Raw genomic sequence first — 13,729 nt, 5'->3', positions numbered from 1 at the left:
GAGCTACAGAAAAATAAGGGGAAGGCAGGGAGAACTACAATAATGATAGAAACGATAGGGGAGGAAAGCACATAAGGCCAGCTGTGCATTCCAGGCCCACCCTGAGAGGATCCTGCTTAGGAATAGGCATCACTAAACAAGTGGGTTTTCAAATGTGCCTTGAAGAGCTGGAGGGAGGGATAGAACCTGAGGGGAGTCAGTAAGGAATTCCAGAGTTCTGGGTCAGAGGAGAGCTGTGTGCAATTTTGTTGCTGCAAACGTAAGCTTCTGGGTGAGTGATAGGGTAGCAATTGTACGTATATCTCAGTTGTTTTGCAATCTTATACATGTGAATGCTGCTAATTAAATAGAGACTGTAATCCTTATTTTTAACTTGGAGAGTGAAATAAACAATCAGGGATTAAGGAACATAACTCCTTTAATCCTTCCTGTGCATGACTGGCCAAACCAACACTTTCTAAAAACTTATACATTCCAGGGAGCAGCTGAAAATCTCCACGTGAAAATTTTAAGTCAAATATGAGCATTCTCTTTATGAAATAGGGAATACATGTGTAGGTTTTTGACCTGCCCAGGCCACGACCAAACCATACTCCCAGCATCCCTCCATCTTGTAATTTCTACGTAATATGGACATCCAAGTGTAAGCTGAGCCCTTTCTAAAATCTCCTTTTGCATATGGATGCTGTTTCTAGGTGTAAATGCTAAAATGTCCATATGAAAATTGTGAATAAGGCTTTGGAAATAACCCCCACTGTGAAGTATACAAAATTTTACAAACAGATGCTATTTACAAACTTGTGATAAGAAAATAGTTTTGTGCTTTAAATAACTATGAATGGGTTTGTTTCTCGTGTGCATAAAATTTGATAGTTATAAACTGTAAAAATAATATTCTGCACTAGTTAACCAGGTAGGAGAGGCTCCTGTCCAGTAAACTAGCACTGACTTGGTCTCAACAGGATATTCAGTGGCATATAACCAGAGAGACCCATTGAATATCCTGTCTGACTGCTGCAGCACTATCTGTTTAGTGTGTGGTCCAGGGGAAGATTCAAGGCAGACCCAATAGATACCTGGGGCTTTCATTCCTAAATTATTTGAGCAATCCCTTACCCTTAATATTGCTTTCTTTCTAGATTTTCCTTTGAAGGACCAGGCTTCCGTAAGCATGTCTTCTTATATTGCTAACCTTCAATGGTTTTCGATCTATCAACAAATTTTACATCTAGCTTGTTTTTTCATATTTTGCACAGCACTACTTCAGAATTACTAATAAATATAGTTTCTATTACTTTGCCAAGATTGTCTTGTCAACTAAGTAATCAAATGATATGTTGTCCTCCTTCCTTTCGCAATATGTGTTTCTTTAGTGTGCTTAATTCAACTTTTTCAGTTCTGGGAGTTTCTCTTTAGAACACCTTTCCTTTATATATTAGGACTGAATTTAGCTATTTAGCATTTTTTGTTTAAATATATATAAGATGTAATTTTTGGTCAAACAGAAGTTCCGGAAGTGAATGTCTCACAACTATTAGAAACATCTTTAGAGACGATAACGGAGCGTACGACTCTCCTTGCTTCTTTTGCATTCGAGACAGATAGAAATTACGTTTTCAGATTATACTTCAGACATATTGCAACCCGGTTTTTTGGATCAAAAATACAAATTTTTCCTGATCTCAGTAAAACTACTCAGAGGAGGAGAAGAGAATTTCTGGGACTTAGGTCTCGGGTTCTCTCCCTTGGTGGCACTTTCAAATTGAAATTTGCCTGTAGATGTATTATTTCCTTGAATACTGTATACCATGTATTTTTTGAACCGGATAAACTGCGCCAGTTTATAGTTGCTAAAGAAAGTGGTGGCGAAAAGATGTCGGTCACACCAGAAGGGAGCTGAAACCACTAGCAGGGAAGGGTCTCTACCCTCATAATTGAATTGTTTAAAGAGTTCTTTTGAATTTGTTTGTATAATTTCCTTGTATCTTGACCAAATTATTTTGGACTAAGTAACAATATAATTTCTCTTTGTTCCTTGATGTAAAGGACAAATTATTTTTCTTCTAACATTTTCTTGATTTTCCAACATTTATTTTATGTAAATGTTTATTTTGAAAATGATAAATAAATAATTTTAAAAAAAAAGATGTAATTTTTGGTTATACACCGATTGAATGGTTTTTAAAAAAATGTTATTTATCGATAGATGATCTGCATTATCTTATTATTGTACACTGCAAGGAACCCTTCTCTTAGGGAAATTAGTGATTTATAAGAACTGTATTGTATTGGTAATGTAATTTAGGGCTTCTGTTACAAGGCCATGCTAGCGATTCCCACACGGCAAATGAGAGGATGCTGATAGGAATTGAATGGGCTTCCTCTCATTGTCGCATGGGTGGAAGTGCTTCTTTGTACAAAGGAGAACGGGACTTGGGGGTGATTGTGTCTGATGACCTTAAGTTTCCAAACAGGTAGAAAAAGTGATGGTCATAACCAGAAGGATACTTGGGTGCATAAGGAGAGGGATAACCAGCAGGAACAAAGAGGTGATAATGTCCTTGTATAAATCTCTGGCGAGGTCTCTGTGTGCAATTCTGGAGACCACACCTGCGGAAGGATATAAAAGATGGAGTCAGTCCAGAGGGTGGCTAAAAACAATTGGTAAGTGGTCTTGAACATAAAACATATAGGGACAGGCTTATGAACCTCAACATGTATACACTGGAAGACAGGAGGGACAGAAGAGATATGATACATAAGTACATAAGTACATAAGTCATGCCATACTGGAAAAGACAAGGGTCCATCGAGCCCAGCATCCTGTCCACGACCAGCGGCCAATCCAGGCCAAGGGCACCTGGCAAGCTTCCCAAACGTACAAACATTCTTTACATGTTATGCCTGGAATTTTGGATTTTTCCAAGTCGTTTAGTAGCGGTTTATGGACTTGTCCTTTAGGAAACTGTCCAACCCCTTTTAAACTCTGCTAAGCTAACCGCCTTCACCACTTTCTCCGGCAACAAATTCCAGAGTTTATTACACGTTGGGTGAAGAAAAATTTTCTCCGATTTGTTTTAAATTTACTACACTGTAGTTTCATCGCATGCCCCCTAGTCCTAGTATTTTTGGAAAGCGTGAACAGACGCTTCACATCCACCTGTTCCACTCCACTCATTATTTTATATACCTCTATCATGTCTCCCCTCAGCCGTCTCTTCTCCAAGCTGTATAGCCCTAGCCTCCTTAGTCTTTCTTCATAGGGAAGTCGTCCCATCCCCGCTATCATTTAGTCGCCCTTCGCTGCACCTTTTTCCAATTCTACTATATCTTTCTTGAGATGCGGCGACCAGAATTGAACACAATACTCAAGGTGCGGTCGCACCATGGAGCGATACAACGGCATTATAACATCCTCACACCTGTTTTCCATACCTTTCCTAATAATACCCAACATTCTATTCGCTTTCTTAGCCGCAGCAGCACACTGAGCAGAGGTTTTCAGTGTGTTATCGACGACGACACCCAGATCCCTTTCTTGGTCCGTAACTCCTAACGTGGAACCTTGCATGACGTAGCTATAATTCGGGTTCTTTTTTCCCACATGCATCACCTTGCACTTGCTCACATTAAACATCATCTGCCATTTAGCCGCCCAGTCTCCCAGTCTCGTAAGGTCCTCTTGTAATTTTTCACAATCCTGTCGCGATTTAACGACTTTGATAACTTTGTGTCATCAGCAAATTTAATTACCTCGCTAGTTACTCCCATCTCTAAATCATTTATAAATATATTAAAAAGCAGCGGTCCTAGCACGGACCCCTGAGGAACCCCACTAACTACCCTTCTCCATTGTGAATACTGCCCATTTAACCCCACTCTCTGTTTCCTATCCTTCAACCAGTTTTTAATCACAATAGGACATTTCCTCCTATCCCATGACCCTCCAATTTCCTCTGTAGCCTTTCATGAGGTACCTTGTCAAACGCCTTTTGATAGAGATGTTTAAATATCACATGGGCATTAATGTACAAGAAGTGAGCCTTTTTCAAGGAAGGAAAACTGGAATGAGGAGACATATGATGGCATTGAGAGGACATAGGCTTAGGAGGAATCTAGAAAGTATTCATTCATGGAAAGTGTGGTGGAAACGTGGAATGGCCTCCTAGTGGAGGTCAATAGAGATGAGGACTGTGTCAGAATTTAACAAAGCGTGGTACAGGCACTTGGGAACCCTTAGGAAAAGGAAGAGTTAATGGTTATGGAGGATGGGCAGACTGGATGGGCCATTTGGCCTTTATCTGCCATCATGTTTCTATGTTTGTAAAAGAGGGCCCTTAGTGAGGTATTTAATTGTAAATGGTTTTACCAAAGGTTATTATTCTTTCTATAAGCTATTGATATGTCAGGTACCATTTTTTTTGTTGTTAGCATTTTTTAATGTTAAATTACTTATGCGCATGTTTAAATTTTATTTCGTTACAACCACTTATGTATATGTTTTTGACATATTTTATAGTTTTTATGACTCCTGAAGCAGGCATTCCATGCTGAAACATGGCTCTGTGTCAGTCCTTTTCCAGTTTGATGCTTCATAAACATTTGACCCTTGATCCCACCCCTGGAGTCTCTCTGTGGACATTTTGGAAGGCTAATTGTCCATTTATTTTTGTATTCGTTGGGCAGACTGGGTGGACCGTGCAGGTCTTTTTCTGCTGTCATCTACTATGTTACTATTTATTTTGTACAACATATGATCATTATTGGTCTAAAATATGGTCAGGTATCTGCTCTCTGGAAAAACTGCACAAATTCATCCTAGACTGAAATATCCTAATAATAGTAGCTATCTATCACCAAAAGCTAATCTACCTTTCATTTCTAAAGTACTGAAACTATTATTGTTAAACAACTGACCCATTTCCTTACCAACCCCAGGTTTTGCATCCAATAAAAATATGTTTCATCAGCATTATAGCATCCATGGAAAGCTGTATATGGCATACCACAAGGCTCCCCAATTCACCCATCCCTTTTAGCCTAATGATGGCACCATTAGCCAGATCTCTGCCTAAACATGGCTTCAAACCCTTTATATAAGCCTACAATGTAATCATCTATATACCATTCAACAAGAAACATGTCCAAAATCACAACCAAAATTTACTGATGGCATGAACACCATGGAAAACTGGGCCTCAACATTCAAATGAAATTGAACAAAGAGAAGACTCACTGCCTGGTAATCATCTCACCACACTGCCTACAACATTCCCCAGCATCGTTGTAAAAGGAATCACACTCCCAATAACAGAACAACTGAAGATCCTAGGATCACAGTGGACTGCCAACTGTCCATCGAAAACCAGGTCACAACTGTTACCATGAAAATGTTCTACACGATGTAGAAACTGAAGTGCATCAAGTAAATACTTCCCTAGAGAGATATTCTGCACGCTATGGTCTTGACCTACACAACTACTGAAACAGAATCTATGCAGGTTGCAAAGAACAAACCCTAAAGAAACTACAAACAGTGCAGAACACCGCTGCCAGACTGATACATGGGAAATTGAGATTCGAAAGTGCCAGACCGCTGCTAAACATACTACATTGGGCTCCCCATTAAACTGTCACCTTAAAAATTTGCACCTGGTCCTACAGTATCATCTACAGTCTAGACCCTGAATACATGATTGACCTCCTAGATCTGCTGAACTATAACGCTAGCAATGGTGCACGAAACTATCTGAACCTTCACCTCCCAAACTTTCAAGGGGTAAAATACAAATCCATTCTTGTAACAAGCTTCAGCTACTTTGTACTAAAGCATGGAACAAACTTCCAAAATACCTAAAAATGCATGAACATCTATCTAACTTCTGGAAACATCTTAAAGCTTTCTTGTTTAGACAATTCTTTGAGGAAGCTGGGTAATCCCGTTTCATACGGATCACACTTCCTCTGCACTTGTAACATCATAGGCCAGATAAAACTTGTAATGTAAGCCACCTGAACCAATACTATATTGGAAAAGGTGGGGTACAAATGTTGAAATAAATAAATAAATAACAGTACTGAATCAGCTCTACCTGGCATAACAATTATATTCAGTCAAAGTAACATAGCAGATGATGGCAGATAAAGACCTGTACGGTCCATCAGTCTGCTCAACATGATAAACTCATAGCATAAGGTATGATGCGATACTACAGTCCAATCTTGTCAGATAAGAAGGTACTTCTTATGTTGCCTTGATTTATCTGCAGTTTTTGATTTAATTGATTATTTCCTTCTACTTACAAGGCTGCAAGTAGAGCCTTATAAGTAAGCTTTAAAATGGTTTCATTCTTATTTAGACAATAAATCATATGTAGGGTTATAACACGACAATCCTATTACATCCTTTTTCTTTTACATGTGTGGGGGTCAATACTGTCCCCAACCCTTTCAACATATTCTTGGTACTGTTGGCTGCTCTTGCTCAAACTCTTGAGTTAACTATATTTCTTTATGAAGGTGATGTACAACTACATACAACTCTGGACCCATGGAATTCTGCAGATCTTTTTTTTTTCTCTTTATACTAAATTCACTACTATTGCTAATTAGTTATCTATAAAGAAACTAAAATAAAACAAAACAAATCAAAAGCCCTTTTATTCTCCAGGAAAAGGACAATTTTATCTCTGGATTTTGTGCATATGGCTGATTGTAATTCCACTAATTGACTTCATTAAAATACTGGGAGTTTCGCTAGATTCAGATTTTTATTTCTAATCTCATATTTCACTTCTTGTCAGAAAATGTTTTTGTAGTTTAAATCTTTTTTTTATTGAAAAAAGTAATTGTCAACTGATCAAAAACAAATCAGAACTAGAAAGACAAAGAAAGTAGAGAGCTTGGATTCATATAACTCCCTACAACCTATACAGAACAATGCTAATCCCCACCCCTTTGTAACCCCCTCCTCAACCCCCCCGAAATAACCAATTATTCTTATAGCAATCCATAAAAAACAGAAGCAACAAACCAGAACATAAAAGTATACAGTCCATAGGCGCCCGGTATAAGAGGCTTGGACAGGCTAAGCCTCCCCTGCTGTGCTCTGAGGGGTTTAAATTGTTGATTTACCTCCATCCTCACAGCAGGAGCTGTAGTGAAAGACCCTCTAGCCTTGTCCAGTTATAGAAATTAGTTTATGGTTTGTTACCTTACTGCTAGGAGAGCAGGGAGGGGGGTGGCTGGAGGTGTCCTGTGTTGCCAGGGAGATATTTAAGGAGGATGACTTCCTGACCTTGCACTGAGGACAGATAGCAACAGAATTGGATACTGGGCCAGCATGATCAGAAACAATCACCAGACAACAGAGGTAGAAAAGATCATTTATTTTCATTTATAGTGTTTAGAATACGTCCACTTTGAGAATCAGGTGCTCACATTAAAAGTTTATATTTATTTACTTATGTATGGCATTTAACCCACATTAAACATGAATTAGGGTGTTTTGTGGCTCTACATGAGGAATTATGATGATATGATCCCTTGTTTCATATTGTTGACGGTCTGCATTTTCTGTATGGGTGGTATATTGGTGTATTAGGTTCTGCCCGGTGTCATATTTATGGTACAGTAAGGTCTGAGTGTGTTTTTGCACAAAGTTGTGCATAGTGTTTTGCAGTTGAGCGATTGTGCTTAGAATATGCTTTGAGCAACCACTTTATTCTTTGACATATGATACATATCTAATACCTAAATTTAATAAAAGGTATTAATTGTGACTTTTATTTTTATTTATTTTTGTTCTGTGTGTTATCAGACAATTATGGATTTAAGCTCCACCCCCTGGCCCCCACCCCTAACCCACCCCTTTAGCCTCCCCCAAACAGTTGGGCCACCGACCGCCTATGATACAGTCTATATTATATACAATAGCCTACCTTTCCCCTCCCTCCCCCCAAACACCTTCTTCCTCATCTCTATCATATGGAAACAGAGCTACAATTGATTCAGTATCAAACTTCTTGCTGTAGGTGATATGAACTGTAAGTATGGACTCCCAAACAGAAAGGTATATCTTTTCTCTTTCTGCAGAAATATTTGGTCTCCCGTGCCTCCCATATGGCCAGACTGTGGATACGAGTTCACCATGACCAATGGAAAGAGCCTCAGGACTCAACTATGAACACAATATACATAGAAATATATTGCATTAAATGAAAAATTAGATATAATAGGCATTTCTGAGACCTGGTGGAAGGAGGATAATCAGTGGGACAGGGTATAAATTATTTCAGCAATGAAAAGTAGACTGGAACAACTATTCTAAAAGTAATGCATGTGTAAAACTGTGCAGCACTGTTCACACGTTGGTGGCTTAAGTGGTCACTGTTTTGAGTATTTGTTTCCCATATATTACTTTAGAATTGTTGTTCTAGCCTACATTTCATTGCTGATTGTGAGATTATATGATTGTAAATTGCTTGGGTTTTTTTTCTGCAAAGGAGCTTGGATTTGAAATAGCTATGGTCTATAAGACATCTGATAGCTTGTTTATATCTTGATCTGATGCCTCCAGCTTTTTCTTCCCTCTTTTTTAAGAGGTGTAATTGTTGGTTTTTACTGCCACTCATCATTTGATTTCCTCTTCATTTCCTTTTTGACTGTATACATTTAGGCCTGCTATTCATTTACCTGGGTTTATGAGCCTAATTGATGAGCCTAGTGATGAAAACTATATAAATTATTTCAAAGTATATCATCCTTCTGTTTCCTTTGTCTTTCAGTTCAATTAGAATCTACACTGGGATTCTGGTGCTGTGATTCCTTTGGGGCATTACTGGCTGCCCCTTTCAAGACCATACAACTCTTTTTTTTCAGTGGGATGAGTGGCAATAATTGGTGAAGATAGAAGGTCCGATATTCAAATGATTATGCTACTTACTTTGAGAGTTATGCTTCTAAATTGGTCTCTTTAAAATTTACTAGGGCTGAGTGTATAATTTTATATTCAAAATTGTTTTAATGTGGTCCTATTTATCCCGCTAAGTCAGAATATTGCACTTAACTGGATAAGTGCTGAATCTGCCCCCCAGACTGTTTCAGCTTAGGCGCTAATGGGGTATATTCAGTGATACTGTCTGGTTATGTGCTGCTGTATGAGGAAAGGGCTGAGAAGGTTGGAGACAAAGGCAGCTGAGGGGGTGATATAATAGAAGTCTACAAGATGAGTGTAGTAGAGCGGACAGATGGTGAAGCGTTTGTTTACACTTTCAAATAACAATAGAACCGGGGACACAAGATGAAGCTTAGAATATGGTAGATTTAAAACAAACAGGAGAAAGTTTTTCTTACTCAGCGTGTAGTTGGACTCTAACTCGTTGCTGGAAAATGTAGTGACAGCAGCTGGCCTTACAGAGTTTAAAGGGGGTTGGACGATTCCTGAGGGAAAAGTCCATTGAACATTATTAAAAAATTATTTTTTCTTGAAGCCTGGATTGGCCGCTGTCAGAGACCAGGATGCTGGGCTTGATGGACCAGTGGTCTTTTCCCAGTAAGGCAGTGCTTATGTTCTATGTTCTTATGTATATGCCTAGTCAGCCCGGACAAGTGATTTAAACAGCTAGGATCCTGTCTAGGCCGTTGCAATCACTTTGAATTTCAACTCCATTATGTTCCTGAGCTATTCCTCGTTAAGGAGTCCTTTTATTAAGCTGTAGGAAAAAGGGCCCTGTGGTAGTGGCAGGGGCCATTTTTCCCATGCACCAGGGCCCTTTTTACTGCAGCGGGTAAAATGCCCCCCCCCCCCCCCCCAAAAAAAAAAAATGACCATGCGGTATAATAACCCTTACGGCGTGCCTATGCAGTGGGGAGCACTTACCACCACCCAAAACAAATCTGATCAATTTCTTTGACTGGGTGACCATAGATTTTGATCAGGGTGAAATGCTAGATGTGGATTTGGATTCAGCAAGGCCTTTGACATGATTTTGCATTGAGAACATAAGTAAACTGAAAGCACTTTGTATGGGCACTTGAATGATTGACTGGATTAGAAACTGGTTGAGTGTAAAGTGACAAAATATAATGGTAAACTGGTTTAGTTCAAGAAAATGATTGTTACATATGGTGTGCTGCAGTGATCGGCCCCTGGGCTGGTTTCTTTCAACATTTTCATAAGGACATATTGTAGAAAGGCCATTAGGAAAGGATTCCCTTTGTGCAAGTAGGCCTCCTGAAAGGTTTGGTAAATGAACTTGAGGACTGGTCTAGAGTTGGTCACTAAGATTTAATGCTAAAAAAAAACCAATGCCAAGTCATATACCGGGATTACAAAACCCATGAAAATAACACATTGTAATTGGTCAAGTTCTTCAGTGCACAAAACGAGCTGGATCTGAGTGTGATTATACCTGATGATTTCAAAGTAGCCAAACAAATAGATAACCAGAAGGATGCTTGGATACATAAGATGAGCCCACCCCTCAGCTTGGTAGCCCCCCCCCCCCCCCTTTGGGCCTACCTTTTCGAGTCCTGGTGGTATAGTAGGATCTTAAGGAAGGAGCAACGCCCACCTACTCCTGCCCTTTGAGTGGCAGCATCATACAGAGCTCCCTATGATTTTTTTCTTACTTTTTTTCAAATGAAAACACATCCCTAATATTTATGCATTGTTATCTATTGATTTTTTTTTTTTTTTTATTTTAACTTGCAGTTTTGATATATCTAATTAGAAGATTATTCTATGCATTATTTCTTCTGGATGAATATTAAAAGTTATTAAGTTATTGTTTCCTCATTTGTTACTGATATAATTTATGTTTGTCATAAAAGGATGGATTCCACAGACAGGATTTGGATTAGCATAAATGGAAAATATTGGAGACAATTTTAAAAGGATTAGATACATTTACATATGAAAGACAGCAAATGCAAATGGTGATATACATATAAGTAATGATTTTAGAAAAGTGTCTACTTATATGTGTACACCCACAGCATGCATAGATTTGAAGTAGAGTTGCCAACTAGCCCCAGATTCACCTGGCAGGGTTGATCCAGTCCTGGGTTTACCCCATTGTATGCAGGGACTTGTAGTCTTACATTTCTTAGGGATTCCAGTTTGGAAATCAGAACTATAAGTTTCTGCATGCAATGGAGTAAAACCTGGATTGGATCATCCCTATCAGGCAAATCTGGAGTCAGTTGGCAACCCTAGTTTGAAGGAAAATGTCTGGGTGTGGTGTGGGAAGTTTCTTTGATGTACCATATATTTCCTATTTTACACCTGAAATGCACATAGAATTTAAAAAAAAAAAAAATCCTTGTACTCACCTACCTGGTATTCAAAAACCACCTCAAACAAGACAAAATTGCTTTCAGAACCCTCAATTGATGCCACTCCATTTTTTGAACATTTTTCTTTTTTTCTAAAATGGCTGTTCCTGCTATACATAGAGCAATAAACAAACCAAAACCAACCAAAACATCAGAGAATGACCAGAAAAGTCCATGATGTGCAGCTGGCTTTTATTAAATGTCTTCCAAAATGGCTCAATGTGGGCCGTGTTTTTGGCAATATGGCCTGCATCAGGCGTCTGTCAAATATATAGCAAACAACTATATAAATAAATTAAATAGCCATATTAAGGACTTTACAAGCTACTTTATTTATTTATTATATAGTTGTTTGCTATGTATTTGACAGACTCCTGATGCAGAGACTAAAATTAAAGAGTAAATTTTAAAAAAAATTGACAGTGCTCTGAACTGTGATGCTAAAGCAAACAAGTGGACGAACAATCACTATTCATCATTGAACCATCTGCCCCTGACAAACTAACTTGAATGTTCAATAAATAAATCATGTTCTGCAATAAAATCATATATAATATGTTTCCAACCAGGTATAACTAACTTCTGTACTTATATGACATCAAATCCAATGTATTTAACATTGAGATAATGGCAAAAGTTCATGCGTGATTTTCATGAATCCACATAGGGTACAGCTTCGATGACTCACCGTGTACTTGTAGGTGCCAATTTCATTCCAAAGTGACGTGCTACAGTGCTCAAATAAAAAGTATATATGATAACTCTCTGCCATCTTCTTCACAGAATTTCTACATGGTGCCATGTTCGCTTTTGAAGGTGTCATCAGGAGATTCTAAAAGCAAAAAGTAATAGTATCGCCTTAAATTAAAAAGTATTCTTCATAGAGTCTACAAATACAGCAAATAAATAATTCTTTACTAAAACCTACAATATCACCTTAGACTAAATATTCAACCTAAAATCCATATTTATTTATTAGGATTTATTTACCACCTTTTGAAGAAATAGATCAAACATGAGCAATAGGCAATTACAGCAGTAAAAAATATTCAAAAACAATACAAAGTATGGCGATGGTATACTACTTACAATGTCAACCAATACATAATAGAAACATTATAATGATAGTGAAGGGTAAAGCAAGATGTAACATGTACATAGGTAAGAAAGTCAGGAAGAGTTAGAAAGTAAGGTGATTGATTTAAGGAAAGTTGCACATGAGGTCAGAGAGATGGTTAAATATTATCTCAGCTAAGGTAGGAGTGGAATAAGCATGCCCTGCTGCAGTATATGCAGCCCGAGTCCCTTCTTCTGTGTGAAGTGAGACTAATAAGTTAGTTACTTCTTCCATTAAAAGCCTAGTTGAAGAGCCAAGATTTCACCTGCTTCCTGAAGAAGAGATACTCTTGTGTTAAGTGCAGCCTTTCAGGCAGTGCGTTCCAGAGTGTGGGGGGCTACTCTGGGGAAGGCTCGCTTGCAGGTACCACATCGTGTAATGTCTTTTGGAGAGGGTGTGGGTAGTGAAGTCCTTGGGAGGACCTATGCAGCCTTCTATGAGTCTTGCTGCTGCATGTCTGAATCAACTGGAGCTGGTGCAGGCCCTTTGTAGTCAGATCATTGTATAGTGCATTGCAGTATCCAGTCTTGATGGTTATCACAGCATGTACAACTGGGATAAGATTTACTTCTCGATGTAAGGAAACAGGCAGCGAAGCTGTCGCAAATAGTAGAAGCAGCTCTGAAGGTTGCTTGGATTTGGGGAATCAGAGTAAGTTTAATAAAAGCCAGCTGTACATCATTGACTTTTCTGTCATCTCTGCCATTTTTTCTTGCTCCCTTTGGTGCAAATACATGTATTTTTTCAGTGGTCTTCTCTGTATTTTGCAAAAGGCTCTGTGTGCAGTGAACCTATTATAAAAGTACTCTGCAATTTGTAAACATCGCAACTTTGGCATCCCTTTTCCAACCTAGATAACTTTATATAAAATCAGGCTTTTTGTGAGGTGAGTAGTTCCCCCTAGGATTCAATCAATTGCAGTACAAGTAATTTAATAGTACAATTTGATATTACTTCAAAAAGAGTTATTTTTTGTTACATTAATTAACCATATTTTCAATATAAAGTTAACAGAAGTCTTGCCAAACTGCTAAATTTCGATATTAATATTTTCTTACTCTAAGATCATGACAGGAAATAATGTGACATAATGCAGAAGCAATGATCTTGAAAATGATCTCAAAAAAAGTTCCATGTGAAACTGACAGAAAGCCAAGTCAGCATTAATTGAATGTAAACAGCCATGCAATGTTTACATTGGATAAGATGATACCCATTACCATAAAATTGAATACAAGTGTTTTACCATTTCTAGCAGATGTCCTTTTTTTCACC

The sequence above is a fragment of the Microcaecilia unicolor genome, chromosome 2 (assembly GCF_901765095.1).
Source record: "Microcaecilia unicolor chromosome 2, aMicUni1.1, whole genome shotgun sequence".
NCBI lineage: Eukaryota > Metazoa > Chordata > Amphibia > Gymnophiona > Siphonopidae > Microcaecilia > Microcaecilia unicolor.
The sequence above is the reverse complement of the archived record's forward strand: the minus strand, read 5'-3'. Positions refer to the sequence as shown.